The sequence below is a fragment of the Spermophilus citellus genome, assembly GCF_964194105.1.
Source record: "Spermophilus citellus genome assembly, chromosome: 2".
Lineage (NCBI taxonomy): Eukaryota > Metazoa > Chordata > Mammalia > Rodentia > Sciuridae > Spermophilus > Spermophilus citellus.
The window spans coordinates 68,009,250-68,031,936 of record NC_138183.1 but is presented as its reverse complement, the minus strand read 5'-3'; the positions used below and the strand labels follow the sequence as shown (position 1 = coordinate 68,031,936).

Genomic DNA, 22,687 nt, shown 5'->3' with positions numbered 1-22,687 from the left:
AAATGGTGGTTTCATTCCCAGCTTTCCCAGGAATCTCCATACTGCTTTCCAAAGTGGCCGAACCAATTTGCAGTCCCACCACCAATGTACAAGAGTACCCTTTTCCCCACATCCTCTCCAGCATTTGTTGTTGTTTGACTTCATAATGGCTGCCAATCTTACTGGAGTGAGATGGTATCTTAGGGTGGTTTTGATTTGCATTTCTCTGACTGCTAGAGATGGTGAGCATTTTTTCATGTACTTGTTGATTGATTGTACGTCCTCCTCTGAGAAGTGTCTGTTCATGTCCTTGGCCCATTTGTTGATTGGGTTATTTGTTATCTTGTTATCTAATTTTTTGAGTTCTTTGTATACTCTGGATATTAGGGCTCTATCTGAAGTGTGAGGAGTAAAGATTTGTTCCCATGATGTAGGCTCCCTATTTACCTCTCTTATTGTTTGTCTTGCTGTGAAAAAACTTTTTAGTTTAAGTAAGTCCCAATTGTTGATTCTTGTTATTAACTCTTGTGCTATGGGTGTCCTATTAAGGAATTTGGAGCCCGACCCTACAATATGTAGATTGGGGCCAACTTTTTCTTCTATCAGACGCAGAGTCTCTGATTTGATATCAAGGTCTTTGATCCATTTTGAGTTAACTTTTGTGCATGGTGAGAGGAGAGGATTTAGTTTCATTTTGTTGCATATGGATTTCCAGTTTTCCCAACACCATTTGTTGAAGATGCTATCCTTCCTCCATTGCATGCTTTAGCCCCTTTATCAAATATAAGATAGTTGTAACTTTGTGGATTAGTCTCTGTGTCCTCTATTCTGTACCATTGGTCCACCCGCCAGTTTTGGTACCAGTACCATGCTGTTTTTGTTACTATTGCTCTGTAATATAGTTTGAAGTCTGGTATCGCAATACCGCCTGATTCACTCTTCCTGCTTAGTATTGCTTTTGCTGTTCTGGGTCTTTTATTTTTCCATATGAATTTCATGATTGCTTTCTCTATTTCTACAAGAAGTGCCATTGGGATTTTGAATGGCATTGCATTAAACCTAAAGAGAACTTTTGGTAATATCGCCATTTTGATGATGTTAGTTCTGCCTATCCATGAACAGGATATATTTTTCCATCTTCTAAGATCTTCTTCTACTTCTCTCTTTAGGGTTCTGTAGTTTTCATTGTATAAATCTTTCACCTCTTTTGTTAGGTTGATTCCCAAGTATTTTTTTTTTGAGGATATTGTGAATGGAGTGTTTTTCCTCATTTCCATTTCAGAAGTTTTGTCGCTGATATACATAAATGCCTTTGATTTATGCGTGTTGATTTTATATCCTGCCACTTTGCTGAATTCATTTATTAGTTCTAGTAGTTTCTTTGTAGACCCTTTTGGGTCTTCAAGGTATAGAATCATGTCATCTGCAAATAGTGATAATTTAAGTTCTTCTTTTCCAATTTTTATGCCTTTAATTTCTTTCGTCTGTCTAATTGCTCTGGCCAGTGTTTCGAGAACTATATTGAATAGCAGTGGTGATAGAGGGCATCCCTGTCTTGTTCCAGATTTTAGAGGGAATGCCTTCAATTTTTCTCCATTCAGAATGATGCTAGCCTGAGGCTTAGCATAGATAGCTTTTACAATGTCGAGGTAAGTTCCTGTTATCCCTAGTTTTTCTAATGTTTTGAACATAAAGGGATGCTGTACTTTGTCAAATGCTTTTTCTGCGTCTATGGAGATGATCATATGGTTCTTATCTTTAAGTCTATTGATGTGATGGATAACATTTATTGATTTCCGTATATTGAACCATCCTTGCATCCCAGGGATGAATCCTACTTGATCATGGTGCACAATTATTTTTAATGTGCCTTTGTATCCGATTCGCCAGTATTTTATTGAGGATTTTTGCATCTAGGTTCATCAGAGATATTGGTCTGTAATTTTCTTTCTTTGAGGTGTCTTTGTCTGGTTTCGGAATCAGGGTTATGTTGGCCTCATAGAATGAGTTTGGAAGGGCTCCCTCTTTTTCTATTTCCTGAAATAACTTGAAAAGTATTGGTATTAATTCTTCTTTAAAGGTTTTGTAAAACTCCGCTGAATACCCATCCGGTCCTGGGCTTTTCTTGGTTGGTAGTCTTTTGATTGCTTCTTCTATTTCATCCATTGATATTGGTCTGTTCAAATTGTGTGTATCCTCCTGACTCAGTCTGGGCAAATCATATGTCTTAAGAAATTTATCGATGTCTTCACTATCCTCTATTTTATAGGAATATAGGTTTTCAAAATAATTTCTAATTGTCTTCTGTATTTCTGTAGCATCTGTTGTGATATTGCCTTTTTCATCCCATATGTTAGTGATTTGAGTTCTCTCTCTTCTTCTCTTCGTTAGCATGGCTAAGGGTCTGTCAATCTTATTTATTTTTTCGAAGAACCAACTTTTAGTTTTGTTAATTTTTTCAATAGTTTCTTTTGTTTCAATTTCGTTGATTTCTGCTCTGATTCTAATTATTTCTTGGCTTCTGCTGCATTTGTTGTTGTTTTGTTCTTCCTTTTCTAGGGCTTTGAGATGAAGTGTGAGCTCATTTATTTGTTGGTTTTTCTTTTTTTTTTTTTTTTTGAGGAATGACCTCCTGGCGATGAATTTCCCTCTTAAAACTGCTTTCATTGTGTCCCATAGATTCCGATATGTTGTGTCTGTATTTTCATTTATCTCTAAGAATTTTTTTATTTCCTCCTTTATGTCTTCTGTAACCCATTGATCATTCAGTAACATATTGTTCATTTTCCATGTGATATATGATTTTCCCTTCCTTCTTTTATCATTAATTTCCAGTTTCATTCCACTATGATCGGATAAAGTGCATGGTATTTTCTCCACCCCTTTATATTTACTAAGGGTTGCCCTATGGCATAATATATGGTCTATTTTTGAGAAGGATCCATGTGCTGCTGAGAAAAACGTATATCCACTTGAAGATGGTTGATATATTCTATATATGTCAGCTAAGTCTAGGTTATTAATTGTGATATTGAGTTCTATAGTTTCTTTATTCAACTTTTGTTTGGAGCATCTGTCCAATGGTGAGAGAGGTGTGTTGAAGTCACCCATAATTATTGTGTTGTGGTCTATTTGATTCTTGAACTTGAGGAGAATTTGTTTTATGAATGTCACAGCACCATTAGTTGGTGCATAAATATTGATAATTGTTATATCTTGTTGGTGGATGGTTCCTTTTAACAGTATATAATGTCCTTCCTTATCCCTTTGGATTAACTTAGTCTTGAAGTCGATTTTATTTGATATGAGGATGGCCACCCCTGCTTGCTTGCGAGGACCGTGTAAGTGGTATATTTTTTCCCAACCTTTCACCTTCAGCCTGTGTAGTCTTTTCCAGTCAGATGTGTCTCCTGGAGGCAGCATATTGTTGGATTTGTTTTTTTAATCCATGTTACCAGCCTATGTCGCTTTATTGGAGAGTTTAAACCATTAACGTTTAGAGTTACTATTGATGTATGTTTTGTACTTCCAGCCATGTTTGATTATTTATCTCTCTTTTTTTTAATTTAGTTTGTTTCTCCATGGTTAGCTTTCCCCCCACCGTCTGTCCTTACTGAGGTACTTCCCACTGTTGGCTTTGGTTATTGTTATTCATTTCTTCCTCGTGTAGTGTTTTGTTCAAGATGCTTTGCAATGCTGGTTTTCTGGCTGCAAATTCTTTTAGCTTTTTTTTATCATGAAAGATTTTTATTTCGTTGTCATACCTGAAGCTTAATTTTGCTGGGTACAGAATTCTTGGTTGGCATCCATTGTCTTTCAGTGTTTGAAATACGTTGTTCCAGGATCTTCTCGCTTTCAGTGTCTGTGATGAAAAATCCGTTGTTAACATTATTGGTTTACCCCTGAATGTAATCTGTCTCCTTTCTCTTGTAGCTTTTAATATTTTCTCTTTGTTCTGTATATTGGATATCTTCATAACAATGTGTCTTGGCGTTGGTCTACTGTGATTTTGTGTGCTCGGTGTCCTGTATGCATCTACAATTTGTATATCTGTTTCCTTTTTTATTTCTGGGAAGTTTTCTGTAATTATTTCTTTTAGCAGGTTACTCATTCCCTTGGTTTGAATCTCTATCCCTTCCTCTATCCCGATGACTCTTAAATTTGTTTTTTTTATGTTATCACATATCTCTTGGATGTTTCTCTCGTGATTTTTAACCAGCCTATCTGAGTTAGCTAGACTCTTTTCAAGATGATATATTTTGTCTTCATTATCTGACGTTCTGGCTTCTACTTGTTTCACTCTATTAGTGATACTCTCATTTGAGTTTTTAATTTGGTTTATAATTTCTTTCATTTCTAAGATTATTGTTTGATTCTTTTTCATAATCTCTGTCTCCTGATAAAGATGCTTAACTTCTTCTTTTATCTCTTTATGTAATTCATTCTCAATGTGTTCTTTCGCTGCTTGAATTTGCTGTCTCGTATCCTCTTTAAGGTTCCGTTCCATCTGTCTAAGGTGTTCCTTGAGTTCTTTATATGACCATTTTTCTGATGACTCTATATCCTCCTGCATATTTAAGCTGCCCTGCATTGTTTGCACTCCTTTTCTTCCTTGCTTTTTCATGCTGCTCATGTTGCTTCTTGTTCTGTTTGACTGCTGAGTTACTGTTTACTCCTATAAATTTATTTGATGCTTGGGAGGAAAGGTATTAGAAGGGAAGGGAGGAAGTCACTAAAGAGAATGAGAGTAATCAGGTAGAATTCAAGGAAGGGGGAATAAGAAAATTGAAAAGAAATGTAAAGACAGAAGAAAAGAAGGAAAGAGAAAAAAATAGAAAATTAAAAAGAATTTAAAGAAAAATAATAATAATAGAAATGAAAAATGAAATTTAAAAAATGGAATAAAATAAAATAAAATAAAATGGATTAAAAAAACATTTAAAAAGACCGCAAAAAAAAAATTTATAAATGCAGTCCTAGAGTTCTATTAACTGTTCCTCCAGTAGATGGAGCTATGCCCACCGGGCCAAGTTTCTCCTCTCAGTAGGTGGGAGTCAATCTCTGTGCAGCAGTTCTTCCTCCCGGACTGGGCGGGTCTCCACTCCTGCTGTTCGCCGTGTGCGCGGGGCCTTTCGAAGAGCCCGTTGGGGGTCGTTTGCAGCGCCGGGCTGGCAGGTGGGGGGTGGTCATCTGGAGCCCCGAACCGCCAGAGGCGGTTCACAAAGCCGGACAGGCAGGGGCCCAGGCAGGCAGTGCCCGTCCCCACGTTCGCTGCAATGTGTGGGCCGCGGCCGTCCGGCGGCGGCCGGTGGCTGTTCACAGAGCCGGGCCGGCGTGGGCCCAGGCAGGCAGCGCCCATTCCCAAGTTCGCTGCAACGTGTGGGCAGCTGCCAGCGGCGGTTCACAGAGCCGGGCTGGCGGGGGCTCAGGCAGGCACCGCCCACTCCCAAGCTCGCTGCAACGTATGGGCAGCGGCCGGCGGCGGTTCACAGAGCCAGGCCGGTGTGGGCCCAGGCAGGCAGCGCCCGCTCCCAAGCTCGCTGCAACATGTGGGCCGTGGCCGTCTGGCAGCTGCCGGCGGCGGCTTACAGCGCTGGGCCGGAGGGGGCCCAGGCAGGCAGCGCCTGCTCCCAGGTTCGCTGCAATGTGTGGGCACTGGCTGTCCGGCGGCTGCCGGCGGTTCACAGAGCCGGGCCGGCGTGGGCCCAGGCAGGCGGCGCCTGTTCCCAAGTTCACTGCAACATGTGGGCAGCTGCCAGCGGCTAGCGGCGGTTCTCAGAGCTGGGCCGGCGGGGGCCCAGGTGGTCAGCGCCCGCTCCTATGTTCGCTGCAATGTGTGGGCTGCAGCCATTTGGCGGCAGCCGGCGGGACTGTGTCCCTGCTCTGCGTTGCCGAGATTCAGTCGTCTGGGACAAGCTGACACCTCCAATTAAACTTACTAGTTCCAGGCAGGTCTCCTTTCAGCGGAATTTTGCTAGAAGTTTCTCAGCAGGACGCATGTAGGTGTATTGATGAGTCTCTCTGATCCCGTTACCACGGAGGCATTGAAAGTGCTGCCTCCTCGCTGGCCGCCATCCATTGCGCTGTTATATATAAATAAATAAAAGAACTTTTTCTTTTCTATAGGTTTATAGCAAAAGATAAACTATGACTTATATTTGCTAGTCAATGGGCTCTTTTGCCTTAGGCTCTTGTTCTTACTGTTCTTTCCTAGAAGTCTCTTCATGCACATCTCCTCTTTCCTTACAAGTCTCTATTTTGATGCCACCACTTCTTTTTTCAGAATTAATTATAAATGGAATTAGATAGTATGGCGTCTTTTCAATCTGGCTTCCTTCACTGAGAACAATATATTTGAAATGAATATATATTGTTATAAGTATCAGTTCTTCATTTCTTTTTATTGTGTTATTCCATCACACAAATCTTCTACAAACATTCTCCATATAGAAGTTATTTCAGTTGTTTCCAGTTTTTGGTGATTACAAATAAAATTGTCACAAAACTTCAAATACAGTGTTTAGTGTGAAGGTAAGTTTTTATTCCACCTTTGTAAGACCTAGGTGTGAGATTCCTTGGTCATATGGTAAATATTTACATAAAAAACTGTCAAAGTGTTTCCAAAGTGGCTGTACCAGAATTCCAGAAGCTCCATATTTTCACCAGCACTTTATATTGACAGATTTTTAGAGACTGTTAGCCATTCTAATAGGTATGTAATGCATTTCATTCTGGTTTTAACTTGCATTTGCACAATGATTAATAGGCCTGAGCATCTGTTCATGTGCTTATTTACTATTATGTCATTTTTATTTTGTGCAATGTTTGTCCAAATCTTTCATCCTCTTCCCTTTTAATCATTAAGTTGTTTTCTTCTTCTTGGGAAAGTGTTCCATCACATGTTCTTTTTACATTTGGGGCATAATTTTGTTTCAGATTTGTGATTTACAATAGTTTCATCCAGTGTGTAACTTGTGCTCTCATTCTTTTCATGTGTCTTTCAAATATTATAATTTCTCAATTTTGATTATAAGTTATTAATTATATTCCATCAAAACTAATTTATCTCTTTCCCCTTTTCCATAGAGTTTTGGGGATCATAGTTAAGGAATCCTCATCTAAATTGAGGCCACAAAGATTTTCTCTGATGTTTTCTTCTAGAAGTTTTATATTTTTAGTTTCAACCTATGATCTCTTTAAAGCCAATGTTTATAGATATTATGAGATATGGAAGTTCCTCTCTAAATTGTATACTGGTATCAATGATTTTTGCATCATTTTTGGAAGATTTTCACTGAATTCTATTTGCAACTTTACCAAAAATCAATCGACTATCTGCATTAGGATCTGCTTCTGACCTCTATGCTCTTGATGCGTGTGCCTGATGTTTATGAATATAAGCAGGGTCTTGAGTACTATTGTTTTATAGGAAGGCTTGCAATCAGGTAGATATTATTATGTTTACATTTTTCAGAAAACTTATTTTCTTATTTGGTTACTGTTTTGATGTCTGCTACAAGACTCTCTTGAAACATAAAATTAGGGAGCTTGTTCCTACCTCATTCTCTGTTATTCTCTAGGACTGAGAACAGAGCCTGACACATGATAAAGGCCTAATAAATTCGTTGGGGAAAAAAGGAGGAATTTAAGACATATTGAAGCTGAGTAAAGCAAGAGAATTTAGTATTTGGGGAAAGAAGGATCAACTGTTCTGTGAAAAGCTGTGAACATAATAGAGGATTGGTTTGTGATGCTGGTATGGAAGACAAAAGATCTTTGACTATGGCAGTTTGATCATAAGCCTATTTATTTAGGACCCATGATAAGCTCTGTGGGGATACATAGGATTCACTCATTCATCAAATGGTCACGCAGCACTCATTCTGTAACACTGTTACTGTTACAGGGCTGGGGCCTTCCATAAAACTGAGTCAGCACAGAGCCCCTGCCCACTTCAAAGCCCAATTCTTGCAATCAGGTCAGAAAGATTTCAGATATGCTGCTCAGAGCAACAGGCATGAGTTTATAGAAAGGGAAAAGGGGGAAAGGAGCACTCTCAGAGGAAAGAGTGGGTCTTCTCAGAGAGGAAAGGGACAACATGTCTCCCCAATTTTATTGTGGGTCCCAGCAAAGTTTCCAGAGTCCCGCCCAGGTCCACTTTTTGATTATTTGAGTGACAGCAGTATGACATCAGACTTTCAAATCCCCACTGCCATGACCATTCTAGGTCACTTTGGCCCATGCTGGCAGATTCTAATTGGAACCCGTTCTTTCAGAGTTTATGGTCAGGGGGAATTATTCTTATCTCCCTGAGGTCTGTGATCTGATCTGTGTAAGGGTCACAAAAGTCTGCCCTTCAGGGTAACTTGTGGTCTTATTGACATTATTTTGGGCCAACATTTCTCCTGCAGACAACTTGTAGTTTGCTAAGGAATGTAACACATCCTGTGGACTTAAGTCATGCAGGGCTACTGGTCAATTTCTTTTTAAAAGTGAAAGCATGTAGGGATCAACACAGTGGGCCCATTTTAGAGAATTATTTTCTTAATCAATGTTCCCAACACTCACATCTGTCTATGCCCTATCATTATCATGGACTGTAAACAATGGCTTGTACATAAAGTATGGGGGGGGGGTCACAGTCAAATAATGGAGTTAACCAGGTAGCATAAAAGGGGGGTCCACCCAGGGTTCTTACTGATGTAGGATTTCAAGTCCCCATGGGAAGCTGTGTGCCTCTGCTTCCTTTAAAAGAGACACTAGTTTCCTTCTGGTTCTCCAAGGCTGCATCTGCTGTTCCTGGGTTTGGGGTACTGGCGGAGTTTATGGATGAACTCTGCTCTGGGACTCCCGGTAACACTTTACAAGCACCCTCTACCTCTTCTTCATGTCACTTGCTGCAATTGTGATGATATCCTCAATTGGACAGTTAACCATTTGGTGCCCAACTTCCTCCCATTACAGAGTTAGCTTCCTAGAGGCAGCAACTGTCCCAGACCCAGTCAGTGGTACCCTCCTGCTGCCTAGCACAATGTGACCCCAGATCCTGTGACAGACCATGGGGTCCTGACTGAGGTCTAAAATCCAATTACCTGAGAGCTTTCCCTTTCTGTTGAAGTGGTTTTGTTCTCTTGTACAATTTTAGAAACAATGGTTAGATCTTTTTTTTAATTTTCAAATGCTTTACTTAATATTCAAAATAAAGCACCCCCCACCCAAGGATAGAAGAAAAACTTTTATATTTTGTGCAATGGTGAATGTTAATTTTTAGTAACTCATTAATTTGTTGATCTTGAGATATTTTTATTATGTCACTGATGCTCAGATAGTATTGGGGATCAACCAAAAGAAAAAAAAAATGAGTCTTCTGCTTTTGTTTTTCAGTAGGGTCCAATGGTGTCCTAAAAATGGGCAGAACAAAAAGCAAGTTGAGAAAAAGTAATGTACTTAGGTGCTACTTTCCTAATAATTCCTATGGGTAACATCACTTATTTTACTCTTCTTCCCAATACACACACACACACACACACACACACCTCACTTATTGCAACAGGAAGTTAAAGTTGAAATGGGAGATGGAAAAAGGGCATCCCATTATCAAACACTTAGTTGAGCATCCATTCTATGCCAAATTCTTTAAATATTCTGTCATTTATTTGACATCTCCACTAGGATGCTGAAGCCCAGACACTAGGAAAGAGCCCAGTAAAGAAATAGAATCTGGACTCTACAGGAGAATCACCTGTTTAAGCCCTCTCCTATGCTTAATTAATGTTGTGGCTGACTGGGAGGAAAAGAAAAATGAAAGTCATCTGCCCCTCCTTCCATAGCCTGTCTCACGTGACTGGGGGGCTTGACCATCTTACATCATTACTTGACCTCCAACAAGCCCTCCCTCAGACCTTGTTGTTTGTGCCTTTATGCAAACCAGGGTTTGGCCCTGGCCAGGTTTGTCTCCAGGTGGTTTTCTGGTACAAGCCTTGTTCTTGGATGACCAAATGGAGGTGGGACTCAAAAGTTACTAATTTATGGGATGCTTTTCTTTTACAGGTGAATTTTCTAAAACTCTCCAAATAGTCTTATTCTTTTAAAAAATCCAAATGATTATATTTGGAATGAACAACAAATCATCATCTATTTACCTTACTGAGAGAGTTGGAGAGCAGAGAACAGAAAGAAAGGGAGAAAGAAAGGAAATGAGCATTTTTTGCACACCAGTTACATGAACTGTTAAGTACCTGGACATGTTATGTAAATTCTCACAATATTCCAGCAACATATGTGTTTTCAACCCACTTTATAGATGAGAACACTGAGGCTTAGGCAGGTTAAATAATTTGTCTCATGAGTCAGCATGCTAAAGAATAATCATCCTGTTTTCTCTTAACCCCAAATCTGTGCCCCTGGCTTTCTTTAGCAACATCCTGTTAATAAGGATGGGAGAGAGGACTCCTTCCTGTCTTTCTTCAGAACTGGAGATCCATACCTCTCATGGGCAATGGCTTTCAGAGTCATATCATGGGTAACAACTTGCACATAACTAATAGCATTGTAGCTTTACCTGTTTTTTTTTCTTCCTTGTATGAGGTCAAAAACACCTTCAAGATCAAAATACTGTTTTCTCATCTCTGCCAAAGAATTCTTGGTTTGGTTTCCTGAGTTTTCTCTTCTCTTCAAACTTTTCAATACTATCAAGACCTAAAGCCTTGAGGAGACATTATAATATGAGGGAAAAGTCTCTTTTTAGTAAGCAAATCAAGAGTAGCAAATATTTAGTAGTTTTTATTTGTGTAGTTGATTTCATATGTGGATTTTCGATTGGCTTATAGTGGGAAGTATAAGAAAAGGAGTTTTTTTTCCCCAGAAACATTTGCTGGGCCCATCTCATTATGGCAAGCTCTTTGTATTGTACAAAATTCTGCATAGCTCCTAATGAGAGGTGTGCCTTCACTTACATGAACTCCATGTCAGATAAGCCTCAAGAACGTAAAGTAAATGGGCTCATGATTTAGGGTTACTGGAATAAGTCATTCCTTAGTGAATGAAAGTCGAAAGGGATCATCTTTAAATTCCATGATTGGCAATTGAGAACAGAGTGCCAGAGAAAGAAAGTGACTTAGCCTGAGGTCACACAGCTCATTATAGCTCAGCTGGGATGGGGATTTACTTCACAGGACCCTCTAAGACTCTTTAGGCATCAGTTTGGGATGTACTACATTGTTAGATGGGTCATAAAACATCCAAATCCACATCAGAGCCCAAGTCTCCTTAGAGAGGAAGCACTAGCAACACTTTTCTTAGGGAAAATTGGAATTATTCTGAATCTCTTTACCTTGTTGTAGGGGCAATTGAGATTTTATACACATGAAATGAATGGGAGCATTTCTTACCTAAAGAATGGATTCTTCAAAACGAGGATATTCCCAGATTTGAAACCTGTTTGGTTTACCAGTGGTATGATCTGAATGTCATAGCTCTTTCTTCACAAAGAAAAACATGTCCTCTCACCAGGCACTTAGCTATTCACATAGAGAGATAGCATCTTTTAAGTACACTTCCTTCATAAGAATGTGTGTGGCATCTTATATATGTCCATGTTTGTTTATTTGATGTTATTAATGTTGATAGAGGCAATCAAAAGCTTTCTTTATTCATTAGAAGAGTTTGATAGTTATAATTTCTTGATTTAAAATTTACAAAGGTAATGGTACTTCTGTTTGATCAAAGCACTTTTGTATGTGTGTGGGGGAGTGAGCTTTACCAACATCAATGACAGAAAATAGCTTTAAGCAACAGAGATGCTTTATGGGTCTTCATTGAAGTACCAAAATGATCCTGATCATGGAAGGATTGGCTGAGCTATATCTCACACTGATGCAAAACAGCTAACAGATGTGATTGATTTTAAGAGGCCCCAGAAGAAGGCTCATGTAATTACAGTGAGAGGAACAGGCTGATAAGAATAAGTAATGAGACATATCCTTGATGACTGATCAGAACGATTCATGTTTGTAGGAGTTTTATTAGTCATTCTTAATAGTACATACATTTCTCCTGATTATAAAAGTATTACATATTCAGTGTAGAAAAGCTGAAAAAGAGGAGAAAATATAAAGAAAATATTCCATAATGCCACTAGACCAAGATTCTCACAACTAACATAATAGACTATATCCCTTCATTTTTTCCTATGTATTTATAAATGTAAGTATTTACCAAAATGATGTTTAAGTATTGTTTCTTTCTTTTTAACATAAGAAAGAATTTATCCTATATAATAAGATGATTCTTGAAAATTTTTCAGTGGCATTGAATGGATTTAAGCACTGTTTATTTAATAATTACCCACTGTTGGATATTCATATTTTATAATAACATATTATTTCTTGTAAAAGTAAAATTCTACGTTTTTCAACTGAAATTCTGTAAAGGATATTCTGGTAATGCATCTTTATATTTTATCTACAATCATTTTCTTGGGATAAAATCTTAGAGGTGGTCTTACCAGGTTAAATTATATAAACATATTTAAGGTTCCTAATAGTTGGTGTTCAAATGTGTTCCAGAGTGTCTACAAAATTGCAAAATTCTTCACCTACAAAGTATTAAAGTGATAATTTTATTACTTCTTTTCTCATCTTTAATATTTAAATCTTTGATGTAAAAATATTACAAATTATTTTTATACAAATTTCCTTTATTACTAGGCTTCTTTTTAAATTTCAAAAATCAGCAAGTAATATAAAGTCCTCCATTCCCATTCTTATCCCATCATTGCCAATAGTCAGATCCTATGAAACCATTAATGCAAGTTCTAGATTTGACTAGGGCCAAACTAAAAAAAGAGGAAAATACAGTCACACTTTTAAAAAACAATCAGTTAAGATATGTCCTTGGATTCTATGCAACTCATTTAATTGTTTAATGTTCAAAAATTGAACTTTTTTAGTTTAAAAATTTTTCTTCTAAGATATTTATACTCTGTAGTTCACTGCTTTTGTGATATTTGAAGATAGAGTGGAGGGGAATTAGGCATAGGGACAATGTGCTCTTTAGAATAGGCTCAAATCTTATTGGAATCACAGAAAGGGTAAGAGATGAGGTCATACTGGATTAGGATGGGCCCCAAATCCATGACTGGTGTCCTTACAAGAAGAGGAGAGGACACACAGAGAAGCACAGAAAAGAAGGCCCTGTGAAGACAGAGGCGGAGACGGGAGTGATGTAGCTCCAAGAAACACCAAGAATTGCCAGACATGGTAAGAAGCTGAAGGACACGAGATAGCTTCCTGTCTTGAGCTTGTGGAGGCGTGGCACCACTGACACCTTGGTTTCAGGCACTGGCCTCTGGAACTGTGAGAGGGAAAAATTTCTATTGCTTTAAGACACCTAATTTGTGGCATCTTGCTGTGGAAGCTCTAGAAAACTAAGACAGTTTAATATGCATTACCAAATGCATATTAAACAGTAGTAGATTTACCAGCTAAATGCTAGATTCTAATCCCCAACTAAAAGTTTGGCTGGGGCTGGGGATGTGGCTCAAGCGGTAGCGCGCTCGCCTGGCATGCTTGCGGCCCGGGTTCGATCCTCAGCACCACATACAAACAAAGATGTTGTGTCCGCCGAAAACTAAAAAATAAATATTAAAAAAAAATTCTCTCTATCTCTCTCTCTCTCTCTTTAAAAAAAAAAGTTTGGCTATTTGTTATATTTACCTACGATTAAAATTAATTGTTTAGGTTTTACAAAATTAGAGCTCATTAAGACTTTAATTCCATCCTAAAAAATGTGGTACAATATCAGTGAGTAAATGCCAACCACGTGATTGACACACAAGTCTGAGCTAGAAGAATCTAACAGGAACAAAGAAATGTCATTTGAAGCTGTACCACCACAACTTATAACTTCACTGTGCACAAAAACTTCCTTGATACAGCTGATGAAACACAGAGCTGTTGAGAGATTCGATTTGATATGAAGTCCACAGTGAAGCAGTTTAATGATGACCATTAGGAGTAGCACTTGAAGTTTCCAAAGCTTCAATTCTTTGATCAGCACTTCTTACAGTTTTCTAAACCACAAAGCTCATCAAACTTCCTTTAAATTCAATCCCCTGCCAAACCTGGGTACAGCAGGCCTTCATAGGGATCCAAAAATTTTAAATAATGTTTCAAAATATTTTGGCACAGGATAAGTAGCTGAGCTAGATCCAATAATAGCTCTATTTTTTCATGCATCCTTTTTATTTCTATTTTTTTGTATATCTTACAAAATACATAATACATGAATTTCTGCATAATACACACAGGTCTGTCTATGCATGCATATGTATATGTGTATATGTGTGTATAGATAGCATTTATATATATGAAAATTATTAAGGTCTGTTATTATTATTGGAGTACATGCACACAATTTAAAAGACAAATTTGATATACTGAGGGAGACATAAACTGCTTTTACTCATAGGTGCACATGATTAAAAAAATACCATGAATACCACATCCATGAACTTTAGGGATATAAATTTAATAAAGTTCATAAAAAATATAGGTTCTATTTTATTGCCAGAGCAATAAAATGAACGATAGCTCCAGAATGATGGGAGGCTGTCAAAAATAAAATGCTAACAATACAATCATAAATGGTCCTGGAGGGGAAGAAAAGGGCAGTCATTGTCACACCATGTGGTTGCATAGGGACTTCTCCCAGGAGTTCAGAGTTTAAAAGAATATTTGACAATAAAAGAGGAGGAGATTCTATCCAAGGCATTACAAAAGGACAACAACCTTGCTGCAAAAAAAAAAAAAAAAAAAAAAAGCGCAAAATACTGACATTCAGGAATCACTGAGGCTTGTAGAAAATATCAGGAATACAAGAATTTTGAAACAAAACTATGTTTTCTTTCAGAGTTTGAAAAAAAAAAGGGATGAAGAAATAGAGTTAAGATTTACTGTGGACTTTGTCGGTGTTAATTATTATATGATATTTTCTCTTTTAGTATTTATAAGGTCCTGGTGAGATGATGATTATAAATGCTACTTTATAGATGATGAACTGAGGAAACTGAAGACTCTACACAGATTCTTTAACTTGCCCAGAGTCACTGATGAGCCAACCTGTGTGTAGAATAGACATGAGCAGAACCAGGATACAGCGGATTCCAAAGCTTGATCTTCTTTTCACTATACAAGATTGCTGGTCTAATAAAGTTATCTAGTCCTTCCTTTCTTCCTCCCACAAAATATTGCATGTCCATAATATCTTAGCTGCTTTCTTTCCCCCCAATTTTTTTATTGGTACATTATGGTTGTACATAATGGGATTTGTTGTTACATATTTGTACATGCACAAAATATAACAACATAATTTGGCCAATATACTCCCCAGCATTTCCCCTCCCACCTCCTGGTCCTCTTCCTCTATTCCACTGATCTCCCTTTGATTTATCTGCTTCTTTGAATTGTGTCAGACTAAGTTCTTAATGAGAGAGGAATCATCAGCTCATGACTCTTTCCTTTGGTTAGTCATTGTACAACATCACTCGGTTTCTGAAATACACTAAGTGAGGAAAGATACAGGATAGAATAAGACTGAGTCTTCTTGGGAAGTTCACAGATATGTAAATAATAGTGATATAACATCAGAACTACAATGAAGGTTTGAAGGGCTGCAGGAGCCCCAGGAGCCTGAAGCAAGTGTATGAGGTGTGCTGCTGCTGCTTCTTTTTTGGTAATTGTGATTGAACCCAGGGGTGCGCAACCACTGAATCACATCCCCAGCCCTTCTTTTTCTTTTCTTTTTTTTTCTTTTTTGAGAAAGGGTTTCATTAAGTTGCTCAGAGCCTTGCTAAGTTTCTGAAGCTGGCTTTGAACTTGAGATCCTCCTTTCTTAATTTCCTGAGCTACTGGGAGTACAGGCAAGCACCACTACACCTGGCTCCTTCTTGCCAATTAGAGGCAATGAAGAAGAAAGAGTAGAAAATATGACTGATGAGGATGAAACTCAATATATTTCAGAAAAATAATGAGAGAATGAGATGATTTAAATTCACTCCCCTAGGTATACCCTACTTTAAAAATGTAAATATTTGAAGGCAAAAGACTATTATCCTGGTTTGTAAAGCAACAAAAAAAGGCAAAGTCCAAAACTCCAGGCAGATGTTGGCTACTGCTCCTTAGCACTTTTTTGTTTTCTTAGAACTGATCATTAAACAGATGGTTTATGAGGATTTAGAAAGAAAGTGGTAACTTCCAGGATGAACATGGCATAAGTCAGCATTTTCCACTTTTGGTTCTGGAAGCCATCCAAAAATATGGCAAATAGAAAGATACTGCAGACCACAGATCTCATTTTCTTTAAAATCAAGAGAAATATATAATGTGCAGTCTCCAGCTCATGAGTGAGGGCTATAAAAGCAGTTGAGACTAGTTGTAAACCATATGGAAAAGGGTCCAAAAGAAGTGATAAGGGAGTTAAGGGGAAGCACACCTTAGAAAGGGCTCACAAAACTACATTCCCTGCCCCAATGAGGAGCATTTTCTGAAATGCAAAAGATACATTTCTTTATTTGCAACACCTTGGTGCAAGCAGGGATTTAGGCAAAAATGCTTCTGGAACCAGAACACAGTGGAACAACCCAAAGCACACAAGAGGAGCCATTCTTGTGAGACAGTATGAATCTGTGGCAGCACATAAAGAGAGAAAGTATGAATTGAGGAAAACAGGTAGCACAAAGACTGTCAAATCTCTCCTTCCCACAGGAATTTCTTACTGCAAATAGCTGTCTAGAAAAGTCTCCAATTTTATGATGAACCACCATAACTCCAAGACAATAGGGAGGTGGATATTTGTTTTTAGAAAAAGGTAAAGGGTGGGGCAGTAAAATTTACAAACTGGTAAAAAACACATATCAGGTAAATGATCCCATGCACAGATAAAACAAGTGAGTGAAATATCCCTTTCCATGGTCTTTTAAAGCCATGACAAAGCCCTTTCCTTTACAGAGGATTCAATGACCTTGATGAAAGATCATAATTCAGAAATAACAGTAAGTCAAGGAAGGGAACAAGAGGGCTCCCCATGTGCTGAGATGGAAAAGTTTTTGAGATGTATGGTCCAGTGAAAGAACTGAGATATAGAAAACAGATACCGAATGTTACTAGTTATGTTACTGTCTAGGGTTCCTAGGTAACCCAAGGAACAAAGAATTGAAGAACAGGACACAGAGATAGCAAGCAAGAGTAGTTTTTTTGCAAAAGTGACAGAGATAGAGTTCTCTGGAGATAAGGGGTCCTAGAGCTGGGAATCCAGTCGGGGAGTTTTGGCCTGTTCTTTATGTGGTCTCTGGAATGTCCTCATTTTCTTATCTCCTTCGCTGTCCATCCACTCCTCACTAATATTGATTGGTGTCCCCTCTGTCTATGTGTCTGTTTAGTTTTTCTATTGGATCCCCTGCTTAGGAGCACGAGTACAGAAGTGTCTGTCTAATTGGGTCCCTTGCTTGTGTTCATGAGAGCTTTTATCAAGAAAGAAGTTGACCTCATCTGAAGACCCTCTCCATGTTCTTTTGTTCTGGCCCTGCCCCTGACCTTCTCACTTGCCATCTTGCTCTGGCTGCCTAAGCCCTTCTACATCTTCCTCAGGTATAAAAGCAGGAGCAAAATAAATAACAAATAATTAATTTCTACCATTACGGTACTTTCTAATTGCATATCCTTAATAAAACTGTGAGGAAATGCAAGAAACAATGAACTATAAGGTGATAAGTGGCTGTATAATGGGGCAGATGGAAGGACAGGAATGGGATTCACAGTGGGAGGAGACTTTTCATTGTATTTTTTAAAATATAGTTTTATTATGAATGGTGTAACTGTATTATGAATGGTGTAACTGTATTATAATTTTTTTATGGAGATAGAAAGCCATGACAACTAGAGATCTAGCACAGTCTCATTAAGAGATTAAATGACAAGACCGTGTCCAATTAGTTTCATTGCCTTTTCTTTTTAGGTGGGGTATTGGACTAAACTACGAGAGTAAAACCTGAAATTCAGCTCACCTGGACATCACACTTAACAAATACTGTACTGTATTTCCTATGGACCAGATGGAGAAATGTGGGCTGCATTCATGTATTCATGGAATACGGTGGGTGGATTTTGAGCTACTTCCATGACAGATCCAAAGGGTGTGGATTAGTTTAGGTATATTTTGAGGGATGATTATATTCCTTGCCTTTTCCTACTTAATATTTTCAAATAAAAATTTGCCTGTTAAATTTGCCAATGTACAAAATTCTAAGACTCATTAATATGCTATACAAAATAATTTTTTAAATAAAGAAAATATCTGTTGGCTCTGGTAAGATTGAAATACACCGTATGAATGCATGAGTGGACCAAACACAAAGACTTGTATGAAAGCTGACAAAAATCAACTGCCTATTGGGAAAAGGGAGAAATCTGACTTAAAAATAGGTCATGTGAAAATGTGCTTTTTGGTTTTAATTGACTATCCCAAACTTTTAAATTACATTATTACAATTCAAAATGGCATAATTCCAGCCTATATGATAATTCAAACATATATGCTGTCCTGTATTGTATTTTGGAGAAATGTCTTAAAAGGGGACATTGATAACTGGAGTATTTCACAAGGAGAACTTAGAATTTCAAACTGTTCCAAAATCACTCTTAGAGGAAGGAAGAGTTGAAGAAGTTGGCCTACAGGTCAGGGGAATGGAAGAGCATCTGGCAGAGTTCTCCAAATATTTTTAACAATTTCCCTTTAGAGGTTAGAACTGGCCTGTTTAGTTTGAGTTCAGTAACACAAATAAGACCAATGAAAATAGTTTATAGGAAATAAGATACAGGATCAATAACATAAATAATTTTTTAATAAGATGGTGAAGATTAGAGATGTTGATAGCCAATGATTGTATAATATATAATAGGTTACTTTACTAATCATTAAAGAAATACAGACCCAAATATTCAAAGCGTACTTTTAAAAAAATTTTTTTGGGTATATCAGATTGACAGAAATTAGAGAGACCGACTCCACAGCTTACACCTTGACCTAGGAATCAGCCTCAAGAAGCATCTCCTGAGGAGAGAAGACGGCCGTGAATAGAGTGCATCACACCCCATGTACCTCGCCACTGCGAGGGTGAATAATGAGTTAGAACGACAAAAAACTATCTTGTTAGGAACTTACAGCAAAATGGGGGTGCACCAAAACCTAGAGGAAGGATTTCCAGCACCGAGGTCCAGTAATTGAGTCTCATACACAAGCCAACTGTGCGACCGGAGATCCGGGCTGACTGATCTGCGCGGCCCACCCCGCGGCTACAGACAGTGGGGAGCCACCGAGAAGCGACCAGCAATCAGGGAGATTGCTGCAGATGCTGTGGAATCCTGCAGCCTGAGCACTCACGGAGTGAGTTCGGGATTTCAGACGGGGAAGGAAGCGGGACAGTTCTATCCCCAACAACGGAAACTCCACCAAGGAAACCAGCAGCCACCATCTTGGAGAGCTGAAGTAACCACCACTACTCTCCGACAGATTGCAACAATAAAACAGGTGTGTGTTACTCAGTTCATCTCCCCTACAGCGGGGAATTCACATAAAATCTCTCCTAGGCTCTCCGGGGGAGGGATTATCAGAGCAAGCCTGCATAAAGATGCGGGGAAAACTAGAGACACCCAACCTTCAACTCCCCCTCCCATCAGTGGGGAAAACGAAACCTGTATTGCCAGCGCAGGGGGAGGGGCAAGGAGAAAAAATCAAAACAATAGAGTGCCAGGGGGGGGGGGGTCTCAATAGCCATCCTCCACACCCAACAAACGGCAGGCCCAGAGTACAGTTTGAACTGCCAAGAGGCATCACTCAGGGGAAATCTGGTCTAGCAGGAGAAACCAGGACTAGCAGGAGAAACCAGGGGACTAGAGACCAGGCCCGCGCGACTGGGTGGCTGGAGTCCGCCCCCCGCTGGCGACCGACGCGTGACTGGGCAGCTAGAGATTGCCCGCCCACCAGCAACAGCCAGCCCATTGCCCCTGCGACTGGGTGGCTGGAGACCGCACGCCCGCCTGAGACACCCAGCCCATTGCCCCTGCGACTGAGCAGCTGGAAACCGCACGCCCGCCGGCGACCAATCGCCCACCGGCTGCCCGCGCGACTGGGCAGCTGGGGACTGCCCGCCCGCCTGCGACAGCCAGCCCATTGCCCCTGCGACTGAGCGGCTGGAGACCGCATGCCCGTGGGCGACCGATCGCCCGCCGGCTGCCCACGCGACTGGGCAGCTGGAGACCGCCTGCCCGCCGGCGACCGACCACACGACTAGGCGGCTAGAGATCGCCCACCACCAGCGACAGCCGGCCCGTTGCCACTGTGACTGGGCAGCTGGAGACTGCCCGCTCACCAGCGACAGCCGGCCCATTGCCCCTGTGACTGAGCAGCTGGAAACCGCACGCCCGCCGGCGACCAATCGCCCGCCGGCTGCCCCTGTGACTGGGCAGCTGGGGACCACCCGCCTGCCTGCGACAGCCAGCCCATTGCCCCTGCGACTGGGCGGCTAGAGATCGCCCGCCTGCCGGCGACAGCCAGCCCACTGCCCGTGTGACTAGGTGGCTGAAGACCGCACGCCCACCGGCAACTGATCATCTGCCAGCTGCCTGCACGACTGGGCGGCTGGAAACCGCCCGACCTCTGGCGACCGACCCTGTGACTGGGTGGCTAGAGATCACCCGCCCACCAGCGACAGCCCACCCGCTGTCCGTGCGACTGGGCGGCTGGAGATCGCCTGCCAGCCGGCGACCAATCACCCACCGGCTGCCAGCATGACTGGGTGGCTGGAGACCGCCCAGCCGCCGGAGTCTGGGAGCTGAAACCAACCAAAGACAGTCCAGTCCCACCCCTCCATTCGGACACCCCAGTAAGGAGCCTGGGGCCCGCCATAGCAGAGAGGTGATGTCACTGGAGCTCGGCCGTCGGAATTCCTTCCCAGAGAAATCCACTTTAGCAAGCATAGTCTACCAACACAAAGGAGAGACAACAGAGATATAAAAAACCAAAACAAATTTATAGAAGAGAGCAGAAACACAGCAATCAAATAGAGCTGGAAAGTAGCGTGAACATCATGAAAAAACAAGGGAAAAAAGGAGTACAAACAATGCAGGACAACTTAAATCTACAGGAGGACCTAGAAGCATCAGAAACAGGGATAGGGAAAGAACTCAAGGCATACCTAACTCAGATGGAAAGGAATATTAGAGAAGACATGAGACAGCAAGTCCAAGCAATAAAAGTATATTTTGAAAATGAGGATAATAGGGAGAAAATGGCGGCGGGAAGTGAGTAAGCCGCTCTGTGCTCTGCACTGCTGCGCCCGCAGCGTATGTTGCCGCGTCTTAAAAGATGAAGTAAAGATCATTAAAGGAGATCTGTCGACAAAGACTCAGCACCGTGTCAAGAAAGGGGCCTAGGTGGAGTGAATCCGCCACGACTCCAGCCAAGGTAGAGTGAGTCCATCATAACTTCAGCGCGAGCAGTAAGGCTGCAGCCCCCGAGCTGCCCGGCTCCCTCGGCCCCTTCTCCTTCTCCTCTCCGCCTTTCCGCTTTGCTTCTCCTCCGCTGTCTCAACTCCCACGCTCAGTCCCTAAATCTAGATCTCAATTTCTTTCCCCCACCCAGCCCGCTCTCCCGCGTGTCCAGTACCCGGCCCGTGTGGCCCTGAGGCGCTGCCTCCCCTCCCCCAGCCCGCACCCCCTCCCCGGGGGTCCCGAAGGCCACAGCTAGGCCGCCACTGCGCCACCACCGCCGACGCCGACGCTTCCCGCGGAGCACCATAGAGCAGACTCTTCACCGCGCGAGTGAGCTGCCGTTAAATGGAACAGCTGATAAGATGAGTGACAGTTTAAAATCTAAGTGATCCAACATGGCGGCGGACGCGGAGAGATCAAGTCTCTAACCCCTTCAGCTGTGCGAGCATAGGGAGAAGTAAACTGTCAAAATACTGTTCGCTCAGGACCACTAGGCACTGTTGAGCTGAAGGGGATCCCGGGCGAACAGTCTGCCCCTCTCAGAACACACCGAGCCCGGATTGGGCTGCATTCTAGTTCTGGTTCGCCTGCTTCTAGGGACTCAGCACTAATGATCCCACTGAAATAACTAGTCGGCCCACCTGAACTCACAGAGGTAAAAGCCAACTGAGCACGATAGTCAGACCCAGGGTATCCCTCTGCTGACAACAGAGGTCCCTTGCACCAGCTACCAGGGGAGTTGCTACCTGAGGGCAAACAAATGCGCTGGGGGTCCTCAGCCCCAAGCCCTACAAACTTAGGGTCTGAGGGAGGCAAACAGAAAGGGTGTGCCCAGGCATCCATGGAAACAGGGCTCCCAGGAGCAGCAGACCCGGCGTGTAGCCAGTATTGTGGCGAGCTTCACAGGTGAGTGGGGCCTGGCTTGAGCAACCACAAGAGAAGGCCCTAGGCACTCAGGATTGGAGACACGCACAGTCTGGGAAGAAGAGCTGAGGAACATTGATTGGTTCCCACCCATCAAGAAGAGAAGCCTGGCCCAGTTCCCACCTACTGGAAGAGAAGTTAATTGAGCTCTATGACTGCATTTATTATTATTATTATTATTTTTAATGATTATTATGGGTATTTTTTTAAATTTTATTTTCACTTTTTGTTGTTGATGT

At 41.0% G+C, this 22,687-nt stretch overlaps 1 long non-coding RNA gene across 1 annotated transcript in view; it reads right to left on the bottom strand.

Moving 5' to 3' along the window:
- Positions 1–10,548: 10,548 nt before the first annotated feature.
- The window catches only part of LOC308632630, a 209,887-nt gene continuing 197,748 nt past the window's right edge, over positions 10,549–22,687 (bottom strand). Inside the window, exons 5-6 of the long non-coding RNA XR_014018619.1 lie at positions 11,370–11,498; positions 10,549–10,684 (exon numbers count right to left, since the gene is read on the bottom strand). This is a non-coding gene — a long non-coding RNA (uncharacterized lncRNA). The remainder of the gene's footprint in view (positions 10,685–11,369; positions 11,499–22,687) is intronic.